Below are 19,309 nucleotides of genomic sequence, written 5' to 3' on the forward strand. Positions count from 1 at the left end.
TGTGTTGTTTTCGGTTAATATAACAAGTTAACCTGTCATAATTCTATTTAAACCAACAATGTACACTATAACTCCATTGGTTTTGCAGTTTACTTAGACATGTACTTTGCAATATTTTGTTTTATTATCAAAATGCATTTATTATCTACACAAATATTTTAAGTTTTTTTTTTAATTTAGCTTAGAAAATTCAAACTATTATTTAGAAAAAATATGTTAATTTACATTTGAATAATTTTTTTTTAGAGAAAATATGTTAATATACAATTGAATAAATTTTTTTTAATACTATATTTAGTTTAATTATTAAAAAAACTTGTTAACTTTTTTTTACTCAAAACTACAGCACGTATTTATTTATTTTTATTAATGTTAATGTTTTTTTTATTTTTTACTTTTTGTATTTTATATTTGGCTATAACAAAAATGTTTTGCCATTAACCTTTAGGTATATGTTAATAAACTACAAAAGCAAATAAAAAACAAAAACTTATGTATTTTTTATCTCAATATATTCACAACATTAGTAAATTTATTTTAAATAACTACATATTAAACTTTTAAAAACTTTAAAAAATTAGGTTATTTAATATTTTACAAACAAAATAAACACTATTTATTTTTTTAAAATAAATACCCAATAATAATGAAAAAAAAAATTTAGAACACCGTCTAAATGGGTATTTTTGAATCAGCCATTTTCCAAGCACTAATTTTCTGGTGATTTTTGCAGTGCACTAATATTATGTGGTGTTAGAAATATAAACTGCTCCGCTGCAAATTTAAAGTCATCTTAGTCATCATATTTATTGCTACCTGCCAACTTGCCATATCCATAAACACATCTCCCTTATCTAAGCATCTATATGGTGACTAAATTGCTGGCCATAGCGTAAAATTTAACAAAGAGTGGAAAAAGAGCGTTTTCAACTCGCCAATACTATTATATCTGTTGTTTCTTGTGCATTATCATTATTATAAGGTTTAACATTGATCACTGATATGTAGCTCCGATGATCATGGTTGAAAGTCATGTTTTCAGAGAAGCCACGTTAGTGTAGAAGCGCGCTAAAATCCAAAGAACAACAGATAAATTTTGCATATCAATATAAGCTTGATTACTAACATACAAATGATCATTATTGTGTAAAATAAATTTCTTCGACCACTTTATTTTTTTTCGATTTCTATAGATTTCTGCTTTGCGTCGTAATACTTTCGAACATCTGTTGCATAATAAGTCCTTGAACCTTAGTAGCTTAACTAAAACTTGATTTTGAATTCAAGGCATTTTTTTATTTTTGTTTTGTTGGCAATTATAGTTTTTTGCTAAAAAATGTCGTTGAAATCTTTTATGATCTGTTCAAGTTTAAACAAATAGAACCAAAAGATTCGGCCTGCAAAAAATCGTGGGGAGTCAGAGACAAAATTCCTGTGTTTATCGTCAGTATAAGACCATATCTTATCAATATGTAAATAAAAAATTTTGCAAAAACTACAATACAAAAAAATTTAATTTGTTTTTTTCGATTAAGATACGTTGGTTTTTAGATTATTATTTTTTTGATAATTTCTATTTCAAAAATCAAATTAAAAGCGAAATACGGGCGCTATTAAGGTTAAAATTTGCGTTAGCATAACATTAATTCTAAACATATATTTTTATTATTTATACCGGTATTACGAAAAAGTTTAATTTAATATTCATATAATATTATTTTTACGAATGGGCAAATTAAAAAAGCAATACCAAAAAAATATGCATAGATTTTCGAAAGAAAAGAAAAATTGAATTTGAACTAATATTTAGAAATTGATTTTTAGGTATTTTTCTCGCCTTTGTACTTGATCCACTATTTAAATATATTGTCACTTCGTTTTAAACAACATTAGAAATTTTATCAAATTTTATGTTTATTTAATATACAGCATTAGATTTAAAATATGGTTGATTATTTACCTCTTAGCTTCAAATTGTAGTTTATTATTTACCTATAGATACAAATATTAGTTAATTATTTAGAACCAAATTCAACTTTAGTTTATTACTTTTTTTAAAATCAATTTTCACATGTTGAAAACTAATAATCTAGAGCAAAAATTTCTGGTATTTTATTCACTATAAATTTAGTTGTAAGATATAAATCATCAAAGAAACATTTTATATGCAAAGATATATCTTAATTGTTAAAACCAGTTTAAACTTATACCTTTAGATTGTACTTTTTGCAAATTTTTAATTTAATATCAGAGAATATTATATTTTAATGGAATTATACATATATACTTTGTAGCCGGGGACTCGCAGTTTAGTAAAAAAATTTGCAAACCAAAAGCGCTCATCTTTAATTCATTTTAAAATTAGTTTTTTAGACAAAAATCAATCAAAAAACCAGGCTATTAGTTAGCTATTAATCGATTCGAAGCGGAAAAAAGATAGATCCATTAACCGCTTTAATGGGTTAATGTACTACTCACAGTAGCGCATCTTCCGACCCGCTTGAATGCAGTTAATGGCTCCACCTTTTTTCTGCTTTGAAGCGATTAATGGCTAACTAATCGGGTGAAAAAACAAATAATCTATAAACTAACATAGGCTACATCTTTATCGTATTAAACGTTTACAACATATTTATGTACTGTAATTTTTTCTTACCACTGAACATATTTATGTACTGTAAATTATCGGTACAACATATTTATGTACCGTAAATTATCGGTAAAATATGTCCGCTGATTTTGTATGGGTTAATTTCAAGCCTAATGTTCTTACCACTGAACCACGCTGCCAGTAATAGACCACGCTGTCGGTTGTTACGTCGTCGTTGCAGTGAGTGTGACCTTGATACACCCAGGCGAGTAGCAGAAATAATAATTATCAATTACGGCTTAATTAACGTTTTTAAAATTACGGCTTAATTAACGTTTTTGTTTGGTAGGTAATCCAGTTAAGCATTCACTCTTAATTTAAACATTTGTAGTACTAGTGGATAGCCCGGGATTTTATTTGTCGTATTATAGATGCAATTCTGGTTGCCTAAATATGAGAAAATGAAAAATAAATGAACGAAAAATATCTTTATTTTCCGTTTTTTTTCTCTCTATTTTCTCAAATTCCGCACGCCGCAAGTAGTAATTGGCAGGACTTTATACTCCCGTTTCTTCGTGCCCGTTCGATTAGGCGCCCGTTTCGCTATCGAAATTTCGCGTCCATTTTTTTTTAAATGACGAACCGGTTTGGTTGTTTCGAGGCTGTCAGAATTACGATACGCCCGTTTTTTCGTGCTCGTTTGATTACGCGCCCGTTTCGCTATCGAAATTACGAGCCCGTTTTTTTTCTCTAAAATTACGGGCCCCATTTTTCCTTTGCAATGTTACAGGTTTGTTCGGTTGTGTCGAGGCTAATAAAATGACAGTCTCGTTTTGGCTTTTTTAATCTTTAATAAGATATATTTAGTTTTAATATCTTTATTATTTTTTTATTATATAAAATAAATTTATATAAAAGTTTTGAATGCCTAAAATTGATTTTTAATATTTTTAATAAAAAAAAAACAATTTAAATATAATAAACAAACAAAAATTATTTTTTAAATATGTATATTAATTACTAATATTATAAAATACATTAAATTAAGTTTTGAATGCTTAATATCAAACTTCAATTTATAATAAAGAAACAAGAATTTAAATATAATAAACAAACAAAAATTAAATTTTTAATCCATTTTTGAGGTATTAATATTATGAAATATAACTGACCCAATTTTGCAACTCTAAAAACGATCCTTAAATTTTAATAAACAAACACCTATTAATTAGTAATTAGTAATATTTATATTATCAAAATAGGAGGATTGAAACACGATATAAAAATAAACAACATACTAAAATTTATTTGAATATTTTTAACATAAATTTTTCTAAATAAAAAAAGAGGTGCATAAACATTAACTAAGAATAATACATACCTTTAATTTTTAATAAACAAACAAGCATTTATATATATTATACAAACAAAAACTAATAATTAACCCAGTTTTAAGTCGGTAATATTAAGATATAAATTATAGTAAATTTTAAATTCCTAAAGTTGATTTTTGATTTTTATTAAATAAACAAGCATTTAAATATGATAAATAAACAAAAGTTATTTTTGAAACATGTTTTTCAACAACCTATATTATAAAATACATCATACAAAATATTTAATGCTTAATACATCATACCAAATATTTAATGAACAAACCAGAATTTAAATATAACAAACAAACAAGAATTATTTTTTAATTTATTTTCGAATTATAAATATTATGAGATATAACCGACCAAAATTTAAAAACCTAATAACAATCTTTAAATTTGAATAAACAAACACCTATTAATTAGTGATTAGTGACAAAAATTAAAATTTTAATTTATTTTTGAGTTACTTTTATCATGATATACAATTGACAAAATTTTAAAAATTAACAACAACCTTTGAATTTTAATAAACAAACACTTATTAATTAGTAGTTAGTGATAAAAATTACAATTCTATTTTTGAGTTACTAATATTATGATATACAATTGACCAAGATTTAAAAAATTAACAACAACCTTTAAATTTTAATAAACAAACACCTATTAATTAGTAATTGGTGAAAAAAATTAAAATTTGAATTCATTTTCGAGTTATTAATATTATGATATACAAATGGCCAACATTTAAAAAATAAATAACAATCTTTAAATTTTATTAAATAAACACCTATTAATTAGTAATTAGTAATAAAAATAAAAATTTTAATTCATTTTTGAGTTACCAATATCATGATATACAAATGGCCAAGATTTAAAAAATAAATAACAAACTTTAAATTTTAATAAATAAACACATATTAATTAGTAGTTAGTGAAAAAAATTGAAATTTTAATTTATTTTTGAGTTACTAATATTATGTAGTACAAATGGCCAACATTTAAAAAATGAATAACAATCTTTAAATTTTGTTAAATAAACACCTATTAATTAGTAATTAGTGATAAAAATTAAAATTTTAATTCATTTTTGAGATACCAATATCATGATTTACAAATGGTTAAGATTTAAAAAACAAATAACAAACTTTAAATTTTAATAAATAAACACCTATTAATTAGTAATTAGTGATAATTAAATGTTGTAAATAAGAGAATGAAAACACAATCTGATAATAAACAACATACTAAAATTTCAAAACTGTAAATGTTCACAAACAAAAGTTATGTTAACTCAAGATTTACAGCTTATAAGACACTGGAAAAGATTAATAATAATAATAATAATGACAATAACAATATGTTTCGAAATCTAAGATTTCGAACCATAATAAAAAGACTGACAATAACAATATGTTTCGAAATCTAAGCTTTCCAACCATAATTACAAATAACTATTGTTTAATCCAAGAAGAAGCTATGCGTAAAATTTTGTTATTATTTGAATCTAGATCATCGTAGAGAACATTTGTTATAGTTTGTAAAGATTTTCCTCTACTTTTTAAAATAACATAAAAAACACAATAATGTCCACAAGTAATATTTAAAGGATGTTGCAAAGTTCTAGTATTGTAACTATAGTCTAAACCATTATTATTTAAAAATTTGATAAAGTCAACCAACATACAGTGGTGCAATACCCAAAAGTAGTAAGGAATGTACCGATTGAAAACAATTTGGCGGTTTTTATTAGAAAACTAACCGCAGTTTTTTTTCTAAATAAAGTATTTCCCGATTAAGAAAAATTTAGCGGCTTTGTTCAGAAAACTAACCGTAATTTTTTCCCACTGCAAATCAGGTCAAAGCACATATTTAGCAAAACTCTAGCAAAACCTAAAACTCTATTCTTTTTTCTCAAAATGAAAAAACCTCGAAAATGTTTTTTAAGAAAAGAAAAAAACTAAAAATATTTTTTTTAAAAAACTTATATTTTTTAAACTCAACTAAAAAAATTTTTTTCTCTAAAAACTTATACTTTTTTCTCTCTTAAAACGAAGCGCAACAATTCCCAATTTTTTTTTTTTTTAAAAGTCAACTTTTCTTCGGCAAGGAAGGGAGCTGGGTGGCATTATTATTGGGTATTTATTTAAAAAAAATAAATAGTGTTTATTTTGTTTGTAAAATATTAAATAACCTAATTTTTTAAAGTTTTTAAAAGTTTAATATGTAGATTTTTAAAATAAATTTACTAATGTTGAGAATTTATTGAAATAAAAAATAAATAAGTTTTTGTTTTTTATTTGCTTTTGTGGTTTATTAACATATACCTAAAGGTCCTAAAGGTTAATGGCAAAACATTTTTGTTATAGCAAAATACAGAAAGTAAAAAATAAAAAAACATTAACATTAATAAAAATTAATAAATACGTGCTGTAGTTTTGGGTAAAAAAAAGTTAACAAGTTTTTTTAATAATTTAACTGAATATAGTATTAAAAAAAATGTATTCAATTGTATATTAACATATTTTCTCTAAAAAAAAATTATTCAAATGTAAATTAACATATTTTTTCTAAATAATAGTTTGAATTTTTTTAAGCTAAATTTAAAAAAAAACTTGAAATATTTGTGTAGATAATGCATTTTGATAATAAAACAAAATATTGCGAAGTACATGTCTAAGTAAACTGCAAAACCAATGGAGTTATAATGTACATTGTTGGTTCAAATAGAATCATGACAGGTTAACTTGTTATATTAACCAAAAACAACACAGGGTAAAATTAGTTTTAGCACTGTTATGATATATATTTTTATGTACAGTTTTTTTTTTTAAATATACATTTTTATAAACTAAATACATTTATTTAAAATTTGTTTACTCTTAATTTTAGTATATAAAGCCAACTTTAAATTTTTATGTTTTTGGTAATTTGTCAAAGAATAATTTTGATAATCTTTTTTAAAACTACAGCGTTTTTCGATAACTGACTTTTGAGTAGTGAACGTGCGCTGTTTATTAGAATTTCAGCTTTAAATTACATGGGTACGTGTAAAGCCTACAAAAAACTTAAAAAGTTAATAACATGAGTGCGTGTAAAGCCTATCAAAAACTTAAAATCTGGCAAATACAAAACATATAAACTGCACATATTTTAAAATTAAATGCTGAAACATATTAGGATAATAGTTTTTAATTGAATATGGTTTGTGTGTTATCACGGCGCTAAAATAAATTGATATCATGTCGTTTTTAAACCGTACGTTAGGTTTTGTACACACTAAAAAAAGTCTAGTTTGAGGTATAACGGAGGTTCCTTTTTACTAAAATAAAACTATTAATGAGAATTTTAAAATTAAAAGAAAAAACAACAAAACATATTTTTATTTATTGTAGACACACGATTTTTTATTTACTTAATTTTATATTCATTTTTTATGTCAGCAATTAAATTTTATGTCGTAATAAAGGCCTTTATTTTTCCCTTTACATATTTTTTTATTTTTTTTTATTATTTTTCCATTCTTTTTTTTTTCGCGCTCTGCTATTTTAGCTTCGTGGTTATTTGCTTGTTCGCTATTTTATAGGTTTGGAGTTGGACTAAAACCGTATTTAACAAGTTTTAGACTGTTTACTACAGTTTTAAGAAAAAATGAAGCAAAGTATTTTTGCGTTGTTGTAAAACCTACAGTTATAAAAATCCAGCTACATTACTCAAAGCTTGTTGAATCTGGATGTAAAAAGGCATTTATTTTATATTTACTTAAAATTCATAAAACTTGGTGCACTCTGCGGCGGTCGTTGAAGGTTGGTAAATTGACTTGTTACAGTTTCAACAAATCCTGGTCCTTTTCCGGGACAACGGTGTGTGTATATACGTAGAATTTTTTTAAGGTAACCGCGATAGAGTAAAATGTTGGTATTGCAATGGAGGTTTACGAAATTGGGAACTAAATGATGAACCATGGTTTGAACATGCTAAGTGGTTTCCAAAGTGAGCTTAATAATTTTTTTAATACAAAAGTTTCTAATACCACTTCGTTTATATTTTATAAACGCTCTCAGATGCGAGTTTTTGTTGCAAAGAAAATGACCAGAATTTGTTGAAACTGTAGCAAGTCAATTTCCTAACCTTCAACGACCGCCGCAGAGTGCGAGGCTAGTAGCGTTTTATTTGTTCCCTGTGGTCACTTGGTTTGCTGCCAAAATTGTTCAACAAATGTTCAAAAATGTTCGCTTTGCAATACTTTCGTAAATTAAAAAATAAAGACCTTCATTGCTTGATTTTTCGGCTATATTACGACATAAAATTTAATTGCTGACATAAAAAAATGAATATAAAATTAAGTAAATAAATAAAAATCGTCGTTGTGTGTCTACAATAAATAAAAATATGTTTTGTTGTTTTTTCTTTTAATTTTAAAATTCTCTTTAATAGTTTTATTTTAGTAAAAAGGATCCTCCGTTATATCTCAAACTAGACTTTTTTTAGTGTGTACAAAACCTAACGTACGGTTTAAAAACGACGTAATATCAATTTATTTTAGCGCCGTGATAACACACAAATAATATTCGATTAAAAACTATTATCCTAATATGTTTCAGCATTTAATTTAAAAAAAATATGTACAGTTTATATGTTTTGTATTTGCCAGATTTTAAGTTTTTGATAGGCTTTACACGCACCCATGTAATTAACTTCTTAAGTTTTTTGTAGGCTTTACACGCACTCATGTAATTTAAAGCTGAAATCCTAATAAATTAAATATTTGTTTTAAAAGTTTTGGTCAACGTCAACTAAATATTTTTCGCGCAATTTTTTAAAGTGCGTCCACAGCTACCTTTACATAAAAATACATTACGTTACTAGCTAAAAAAAATCAAATATAGAAAAGTTAAAATCGAGTATTTTAATGTAAAGGTTTAAATTCTGCATGCTATTTGAAGTGTTGTTCATGTTGTTCAATTTATAAATTGTGAACGAAATTACAGCGCACGTTCACCACTCAAAAGTTAGTTTTCGAAAATCCTGTAGTTTTAAAAAAAATTATCAAAATTATTCTTTGACAAATTACCAAAAACATAAAAATTTAAAGTTAGCTTTATATAATAAAATTAGGAGTAAACAATTTTTAAATAAATGTATTTAGTTTATAAAAATGTATATTCGAAAAAAAAACTACATGAAAATATATATCATAACAGTGCTAAAACTAATTTTACGCTGTGTTGTTTTCGGTTAATATAACAAGTTAACCTGTCATAATTCTATTTAAACAAACAATGTACACTATAACTCCATTGGTTTTGCAGTTTACTTTGACATATACTTTGCAATATTTTGTTTTATTATCAAAATGCATTATCTACACAAATATTTTAAGTTTTTTTTTAATTTAGCTTAGAAAGTTCAAACTATTTTTTAGAAAAAATATGTCAATATACAATTGAATAAATTTTTTTTTAATACTATTTTCAGTTTAATTATTAAAAAAACTTTAACTTGTTAACTTTTTTTACCCAAAACTACAGCACGTATTTATTATGGTTTGAAATCTTAGATTTCGAAACATATTGTAATTATCAGTATTTTTATTATTATGGTTCGAAATCTTAGATTTGGAAACATATTGTTATTGTCCGTATACTTATTATTATTTTTATTATGGTTCGAAATCTTAGATTTCGAAAGATATTGTTATTATTATTATTATTATTATTATTATTATTATTATTAATCTTTTCCAGTGTCTTATAAGCGAAATTTTATTATGTTGTTTATTATCAGATTGTGTTTTCATTCTCCTATTTACAACATTTAATTATCACTAATTACTAATTAATAGGTGTTTATTTATTAAAATTTAAAGGTTGTTATTAAATTTTTAGATTTTGGTCAATTGTATATCATGATATTAGTAACTCAAAAATAAATTAAAATTTTAATTTTTATCACTAATTACTAATTAATAGGTGTTTGTTTATTCAAATTTAAAGGTTGTTATTAAATTTTTAGATTTTGGTCAATTGTATATCATGATATTAGTAACTCAAAAATGAATTAAAATTTTTATTTTTGTCACTAAATACTAAATAATAGGTGTTTGTTTATTAAAATTTAAAGGTTGTTATTAGGTTTTTAAATTTTGGTCGGTTATATCTTATAATATTTATAATTTGAAAATGAATTAAAAATATTTCTTGTTTGTTTGTTATATTTAAATGCTGGTTTGTTTATTAAAAATCAAAGGTATGTAATATTTTTAGTTAATGTTTATACATATATTTTTTTATTTATAAAATTTTATGTTAAAAGTAATTAAGTAATTTCGAACCATATTTTATTTATCAAATATATCTAGTTATTTTTATTCTTACTAATCCGAATTTTGAAATCGAATAACTTTTGATTTTGTGTAAATAAATTTTTAAAACTTTAGTATGTTATTTATTATCATATTGTGTTCCAATTCTCCTATTTCGATAATTTAAATATTATTAATTAGTAATTAATGGGTGTTTGTTTATTAAAACTTAGGGATCGTTATTAGGTTTTCTAATTTTGTCAGTTATTTATCATAATATTAATAACTCGAAAATGGATTAAAAATTTTATTTTTGTTTGTTTATTATATTTAAATTCTTGTTTGTTTATTAAAAACTAAAGTTTGATATTAAGCATTCAAAATGTAGGTTAAAGTATTTCATAATATTAGTAATTAAAATACATATTTAAAAAATATTTTTTGTTTGTTTATGATATTTAAATGCTGGTTTATTTATTAAAAATCAAAAAACAATTTTAGGTTTTTAAAACTTTGTCTAATGTATATTGTGATATCAACAACTTAAAACTAGGTTAAAGAATTAATTTTTTTTTTAAATTTTTTTAAAATTAATTTTTGTTTGTTAAGTATATATTTAATTACTTGAAGACAGTTAATATTTTTTTAGGGTAATTTTATGCATGACTTTATTTATTAATAAAAATTCTAAAAATAATTAAATTATTTCGAACTATATTTTATTTATCAAATAAATCTAGTTTATTTTTATTAATGTTAATGTTTTTTTATTTTTTACTTTTTATATTATATTTTTTACTTTTTTTTAAAACTTATGTAATTTTTATCTCGATAAATTTACAGCATAAGTGAATTTATTTTAAAAAACTACATATGAATTTTTTAAAAACTTAAAAAAATTAGATTATTTAATATTTTACAAACAAAATAAACACTATTTATTTTTTAAAAATAAATACCCATTAATAACGAAAAATTACTTTTTTTAATATTTTACAAACAAAATAAACACTATTTATTTTTTAAAAATAAATACCCAATAATAATGCCACCCAGCCCCCTACCTTGCCGACGGAAAGTTGACTTTTAAAGAAAAAAATTAAAAAAAAAAAATATAAGTTTTAAAAAAAATATTTTTTAGTTTTTTCTTTTCTTAAAAAACATTTTTGAGGTTTTTGCATTTTCAAAAAAAATAGAGTTTTAGGTTTTCTTTATTTTAAAAAAAATTTTTGGGCTAGAGTTTTGCTAAAAATGTGCTTGCAGTAGAAAAAAAATTACGTTAGTTTTCTGAACAAAGCCGCTAAATTTTCCTCAATGGAAACATACCTTATTTGAAAAAAAAACTGCGGTTAGTTTTCTGAGAAAAACCGCCAAATTGTTTTCAATCGGTACATCCCTTACTACTTTTGGGTATTGCACCACTGTATGTTGGTTGACTTTATCAAATTTTTAACTAATAATGGTTTAGGCTGGAGTTACAATACTAAAACTTTGCAACATCCTTTAAATATTACTTGTGGACATTATTGTGTTTTTATGTTATTTTAAAAAGTAGAGGAAAATCTTTACAAACTATAACAAATGTTCTCTACGATGATCTAGATTCAAATGATAACAAAATTTTACGCATAGTTTCTGCTTGGATTAAACAATAGTTATTCGTACATATGCTTTTCATTAATAAATAAAAAAAATATCAACACAAAACATGTTTTATTTTATAGCTAATTATAAGTTGTTTAATATATTATATACTTTAACATAATTATATAAACAAATATATTTTGTTAAAATAAAATTTATTTTATATAATAAAAAAAATAATAAAGATATTAAAACTAAATGTATCTTATCAAAGATTAAAAAGCCAAAACGAGACTGTCCTTTTATTAGCCTCGACACAACCCAACGAGCCTGTAACTTTGCAAAGAAAAAAACGGGCCTGTAATTTTAGAGAAAAAAACGGGCGCGTAACTTCGACACCCAAACGAGTGTGTAATTTTAGAGAAATAAAACGGGTGCGTAATTTCGATAGCGAAACGGGCGCGTAATCAAACGAGTACGAGAAAACGGGCGTATCGTAATTCTGACAGCCTCGACACAACCAAACCGGTTCGTCATTTAAAAAAACGGGCGCGTAACTTCGACATCCAAACGGGTGCGTAATTTTAGAGAAATAAAAACGGGCGCGTAATTTCGATAGCGAAACGGGCGCGTAATCAAACGGGCACGAGGAAACGGGCGTATAAACCCTGTCAATTACTACTTCCACAACTCTCAGCTAATATTTGCCTGCGATAATTTACGCGCGTATTCCTCAAATGGCAGTGTTTTTTTATTTTGAAGGGCTAAATATATAAAAATTCCATTATATCTCCACTAAATCCCATTCCATTATATCTCCACCATTATATCTTCATTATATCTCCACATCCATTATACGTACACTAAATTTCATTATATATAAATAGGAATGTCTGATATCGAACCAACCAATAGAGGCTTCCGAGAGTAAAGGTGAAAGTAAAAAATGAAGGTGTGCAAAGGTGAGTTAAAGTGATAGTTTTCCGGAAGGAAGGGTGTAATACAAGTACTTACCAAAGGTGTACAAAGTTAAAAACCAAAAATAAAGAAGTGTATAGGTAAGATTTTACTGGAAGTAAAAGTGTGCAAAGAAAACTTATGGTGATAGTTTTGGAAGTTAAGGTGTACCCAAGTATTTATCGAAAGTGAAGGTGTACAAAGGTAAGTTAAGGTCATAGTTTTTCAAAAGTAAAAGGTTACATTTTCTGGATGAAAAGATGTGCAAAAATGTTTTTACTTAAAAAGTCGTAAAATTCTTTAAACAACAACTCAAAGCCCATGGAAATAAAGTATTCGCCTATTTGAGTTTTTTTTCAAAGTATCATGCTTACCAGTAAATTCCAACAATGCCTAAGTCGAATCTTTTACAAAAATACAGGTCTTTTTTTGAATAGTAAATAAACTAAATTGTAAAAATATATTTTTAGTTTCAGTTACAGTACGGACCCAAGCGAAATAATATTGTTAGGTGAACTGCTGGGGAAGCACTTGTATTAACTTTTTGAGTCAATTTTAAGGGTAAAACGTTTGTAATTTATCGAAATTGTTTCTTATATGCGAATTTTAAAGCCAAAAACATAGAAACAAGCAACCCAATTCAGTTTTACTATTTAACAATACGTTTTTTTTTTAATTAAAAGATTGTTTTTTCTAAAAAATAGTTAACTTGTGAACATACTTAATAGGGTGAGCATAATACTAAAAGGTTTTTGTTTAAGTTAATGTAAGTTATTAAGATTTACAAAAATTTGATTTAAACTAAGTTCACAAAAGCATTATTACGGAAATAATGTGATTAATAGACCTTTAAGGAACTGGTTAATATTAAACTGTGTGATTGCATTGTGTTTAAGAATAAATTAGCAAGTATGTTTTTTTGCCTTACTTTTAAAAAAAAAAGTTTAAAATTCAATATTGACGCATGTAGTATTTAAAAGATGAAGGGAAATTCTGTAAATCAAAATTCCATTTTGTCTGTTTTTTCTCAAGTCATAAAAGTATTTAATCAACGGTCTCAAAACTAAGAAATTAAAATTTTCACCTTATTGATTTTTGTTATAGTATAGTAAAAGTTATACGAACTTAAAAGTATGCTAGGATATTCAAGTGGTTAAGGTGTTCAAAATGTTTTAACGTTTGCAAGGCGTTTAAAAATTTTGTAAATAATAAAACCTTATAGGGTTACTTTAATTTAACTTACTAAAAAACAATTTAGAAAGAATAAAAACAACATGTTTTTTTACATTACGTTTATAAATATTACAACTAAAAAATCACTTTTAAAGCACAAGTATACTTTTGGACGTACTTGATATGGTTATTATGTTTCAAAAAAAGTTAACTTAAGTTAAAAAAAAAATTTAAATTAGGCTTTCAATAAACAAAATTAGGCTTTGAATAAAACAATAAACTACGCTTACACAAGTTGTAAAATGTTTTAAATTGAATTTCCCATCTCTGTAATTTTTTTATTTTAAAAGTTGTTATTAAATTCTTTAATTAACGGTCTTCACCAAGGGTCAACATTTTTGTCAAAGTAGCAGGATATTTACCAATAACAAAATCGTTTTTGTCTTTGCTAAATCTAACTGTGTTCTCACAAAACAATTATATTTTGGTTATTCTTTTTCACATTTTAGTGCTAAAGGTAGAGTGCACGGTGCTAATATTATTTCCTGATTTTGATCAAAATGCATACTTTTTTGTTTTAGGGTGACGATGCGGAAGATAGATTAAATATAAATAAATAAAAAATAAAACAGTATAAGCACTCCAGTTGTGTAGAATTAATTATTTTTTATGTTAAAAACTTAACACTGAAAATTTTAAGTATGTACGAACATTGTTTATTTGTTTTTAGAACACTTTTTAAATTCCTTAAAAAAACAGATGTGAGTTCAGCAGCTCAAAATACACTAGATGAGAAGAAGTTTAACGGGGAAATAACAGCTACTCCACTGCTGAACCAAGGTCTATCCAGCAACTTAAAATGTTTTAAAAAAATTATAAGGCGAAAGCGAAAAAAGCACACGCGAGGCAGCGGGGTGAACTATTTAAAACTGCGGTTGGTTTCCATCACCAATTTTAAATGCTGATTTAACACTATAAAAATTCAAAGGTAAATTATTCATTATTTTTAACAACAAAATTTTAGTCTTAACTTACATTTTGGTTCTAAAAATTTTCACTATTGTTTTTGTAGATTTAATAGCTTCTCAAATTGACCCACTTCCAAACCAATACGAGGATGACAACATATTGGATCTGACGAAAGAGCAAGGTGAAAATAATTTAAATATTTAAAAAAAAACTTCTTCCATTGGAACTGGTACATATATTCTAATTTTTTTTTTTAATAAAACATTGTTTTCATTGTTTAAACATTTAACAGCCAAAAAAATTAAAGATTACACAAAGATTCTTGACCAAGAATCTTTAACTCTCTAACGCTCCCATTTAATTCTGATGGTTAGTAAACTTAAGTTCATTTTTGGTTACTTACGTATATATATCTAAAGAATTATATTAAATTTGTCTCAAATATCTTATATAAACTCATGTGTTTCTATAGTTTATTTTATTTCTGTGTAACTTAATAATTTTTTGAGAGCTATATTTAACTCGTACCTACAGCCTATGAAGCCAACAGATAGAAAAGCTGTAATGCGGTAGTCCACCATTAAGATCCACACGGTTTATGGGTGGTGCAATTTTTTTGCAAACAGCAATTTGTTGGGAAGAAGCTATTTTTGACAGCTTAAACTACCTAATACCAGGATTAACTATTTGAGCGAAAACAAATTAAACCTAATCTAGATTAAGTTAATCGGGGTTGGTGAATACCAATTTTAATCGCAATTCGAGTTTAATCTTAAATAAGCTAAATCCAGGTTTAATCCGGTTTGGTGAATGCCACCCTAAGAGTTATAATTAAATTTCATATGACAACTTTATATAAATTACCAATAAAATTGTTGTACACCCACCTTGGAACCACCATTCCTCCTTTCCAAAAACATATAACACCACTCTTAACATGCCTCGAAGACCCCACCCACAACATTATTTCCTGTCACAACTGGGGGCTACACTGACACCACTAATACCAGGGGAAGAAAGGAAAACTTAAAACAGTAAACAAAGTTTTAAGCGATTGTGACGGAATTGTATTAACAGTGGAGGTAGTTTGAGTTCATAATGTAAAATTATTTTAAGGAAATAAAATTAATGTCTATTGGTTTATTTAAAAAATACACATTGTAAAAAAATTTGATTAACATAAAATAAAGAAAAACGTTGTTTGACACATTATTAGAAGTATTTTGTTTTAGAATAAACTAACAGAAACACTAAGGAATTTTAACGCAGTCAAACTACCCAGCTCAGATTTCCTCCAAACAATTTTTACTGTGGAAACTCAAGTACCCCATTTACCCGTAAGATAAACCTGACCCAGTTAGAAGTTTTTTTTTATTCTTTACCCCCAATTGTAGTTTATTTATTATTTTTTAAATAAAAAATCTTATTTCACTAATTTTAAAGATTTTAATAAAAGTGCTCTTATTTTTATATAAATATTATTTTGTTTCTGGTCATCAATTGTTTAATTTCTGATTATCAATTTGTTTACTTATGTTTACCTAATTTTACATCAATTTAATAGTTTTTAAGCACAAAAGTTCTAGATATCATTACAAAAATATCTGTAGGGAATTGGGTCAGAAGGGTGACAGAAAGGTCCAGCAATGTATTAAAATACTTAACTAAATTCCTAGGTAAAACTTTATTCAAATAGAATTCTGGCTAACATACTTTATTAATAACAATATATATACAAAAATGGGGGCGATAATATTACAATATAACATTACGCTAAATCATTTTTAAACTAACATCATTATCATATAAAATACACTAACTCCTTTCTCCACAATTACAATTATCAAAAATACAACACACTCACAACTCCTTTCACGTAAAGCGACATATTAATCAAATGGTACATAATAGACACAAACTAAATTATTCTGCGATGCAAAAATAAATAATATACTGGGTTAAATAATACAAAACTACATTACATGGCTGTACGTTTCACTGTAATTTAAAATGGATGGTAATTCTAAATCAAATTAATTAATAATCACAAGATTCAGAAAAAAAATATATTCAGCAAAAATCGCATACATGGAAAAACTATGTCACTATTGATAATGTTTTTTTTAGGTTTTTACTATATAGTAAAAACTGAACAACAACAGGAAATGTTATTGAGATATAACCTAAATTCAAAATTGGGGCGATGATATGTACATACATAGGGTCTATACAATGTTTAACTATTTCAATATATTGACGCAATAAATTTGGTAATTCTAATTACCTTATGGGTAATTAGATCTGTCCTTGAATAAAAAGGTATTTCTTAGTTTTCATACCTCTTTAAGGAACTAATACATATAAATATTGTTTCTCTGTAATTCTCTTATTGCTAATAAATTTGTACGGCTTTTAACCGCATAGGATGGCAGCGAGTTTGCACAGTTATTTGGGTTCACAGAACGAAAGTTATCATTTTGCCTAAGAAGGGGTTCTTACGTATTCTTTTTTGTACTTTATATTTGGTTGGTTCTAGTTGATAGTGTTAATAAAGTTTGTAAATCTTTTTGCTTTTGATACCCCCAGTTTCGCGGCGGAAATTACATCACGGCTGTCAATGCAGGTGATTTTGGCCATTTCTTGCCGTTCTTTGGTAACCAGCACCACAGCTGTTTTGAGGCTAGGGAAGCCATTGCAGCGTAATTGATTGCGATGCTAAGTGCTTTTCCCACACTACCATCCGTTTAGAAGAGAATTATGTTTACTGTAAAATAATTCAAGGATCAGCAAAATAAATTATAAGTTTGTCGTCATCACATTGATATAGGTTACACGAGTAGCTAAATATAACGTATTTCTAATAAAAATGGAAACAGTATTACACTATAAGGATACATTACGATTAATCTGTTTATAGGCGAAATACAATATTAACAAATGTTGGTAATTTTGGAAAAGATTAAAAACGATGTTAATATATTTTTTTTATAAGAATATAATTTCAAAACCTCCCCTTGTTATGTTTCTTGTCTTTAAGCTGTGCCATTAAGTGGTTGATCAGGTTTCGCGTTCTGGTTTGTCGGACCTTGATTGGGTTTGTTCAACCTGTTTCTGCAATAATGAATGAGGTACCTTGAAAGGTACCAGGTAAAAAATAAACCCCAGAATTGGGATAAACAATAACTAATAAAGAAAAATACGTTAAATATCGGGTTAGTAATTTTAGACATGGCTCCAAGAAAGCCAGAACTTATTAAACTTTTCAGACAAATAGTCCATATGTCTATGTTTTGGTTGAATTTACTGGTCCCGCGCATAAGTCGTTCAAACTTCTCGTTCGTTATGGATGATCTCGCAACTTGTCCGGCCAAACTGTTTATGTCTCCGAACGAGAATTGCTGGTCATTTTGGTACATCGTTGAAGCAGTGACGTAGTCGTGTATCCTGAAATTCTTAATAGAAACATGGTTAAGTGTCGGCCTCAACTTTGTGATGTGGGCCTTAGAGGATATTAACGAATATTTCTCAAAAACTACAAAACTATCGAGTACTTTAAAAGTAAACGAACGGCCATATTTAAAATTCTCAAGTAATGTAACCCACTCAAAAATGAGGTTTTCTTCATGAAGTTGTCCAAATTTTGTTGTATCGTTGGCAAATCTGCGATAAGCTATAAGCGGTCTTGTTGCAAAAAGGTTCCTGTATTTCAGTGAATGTAGTAGCGTACCTTCTACATCTTCACAATGGGCTCGGTAAATTATATCACCCTGTGAAACTGCGGCAACGTTGGTCTGCATTAATTCGGAAAGTATGGTACTTGGGTTCGAAGAATTTACCCGTGGGCCCTCTGACGAAATTTGCGCAACCATTGCATCAGAAGAATTTGAGATATGAGAAGAATATGACGTCTCATCCACTAGCTCCTCTCGTTCCTCAGATAAATCAATAGTGACACAATTCTCAGACGGGCTTTCTTCTGTGGTCGGTCCATCTTCCATCTTTGTCCCGTAGAAAATGCACCGTTGTAACTGGGTTTGGCGTTACCTTAGCTCGACACAAACCAGCAAAAGCTTTTTCCACCGGTTTGGAAAGTGGAGAGTCAAGGAGTTCGCAAGATTCTTGAGAAATCAATCGCTAAAGCGTGTTCTGACAAAAAGGAACTACCGATGATGTGAGTTTCAATAAAAGTATAAAGAAACTCGGCTGTAAAGTTTAAAGTCATTCCAATTAAAGAGTAAAATCCTGTTTGCCATAAACGGGGATAAGGGTCCCGTTTGCTGTTTTTGACGTGATCAAAAATGTCAAGGAAAAGCATATAAGACCACAAATAGACTTCAGACTATTATAGGATTTACCTGC

Source organism: Corella eumyota, chromosome 3 (genome assembly GCF_963082875.1).
Source record: "Corella eumyota chromosome 3, kaCorEumy4.1, whole genome shotgun sequence".
NCBI classification, from domain to species: Eukaryota; Metazoa; Chordata; class Ascidiacea; order Phlebobranchia; family Corellidae; genus Corella; species Corella eumyota.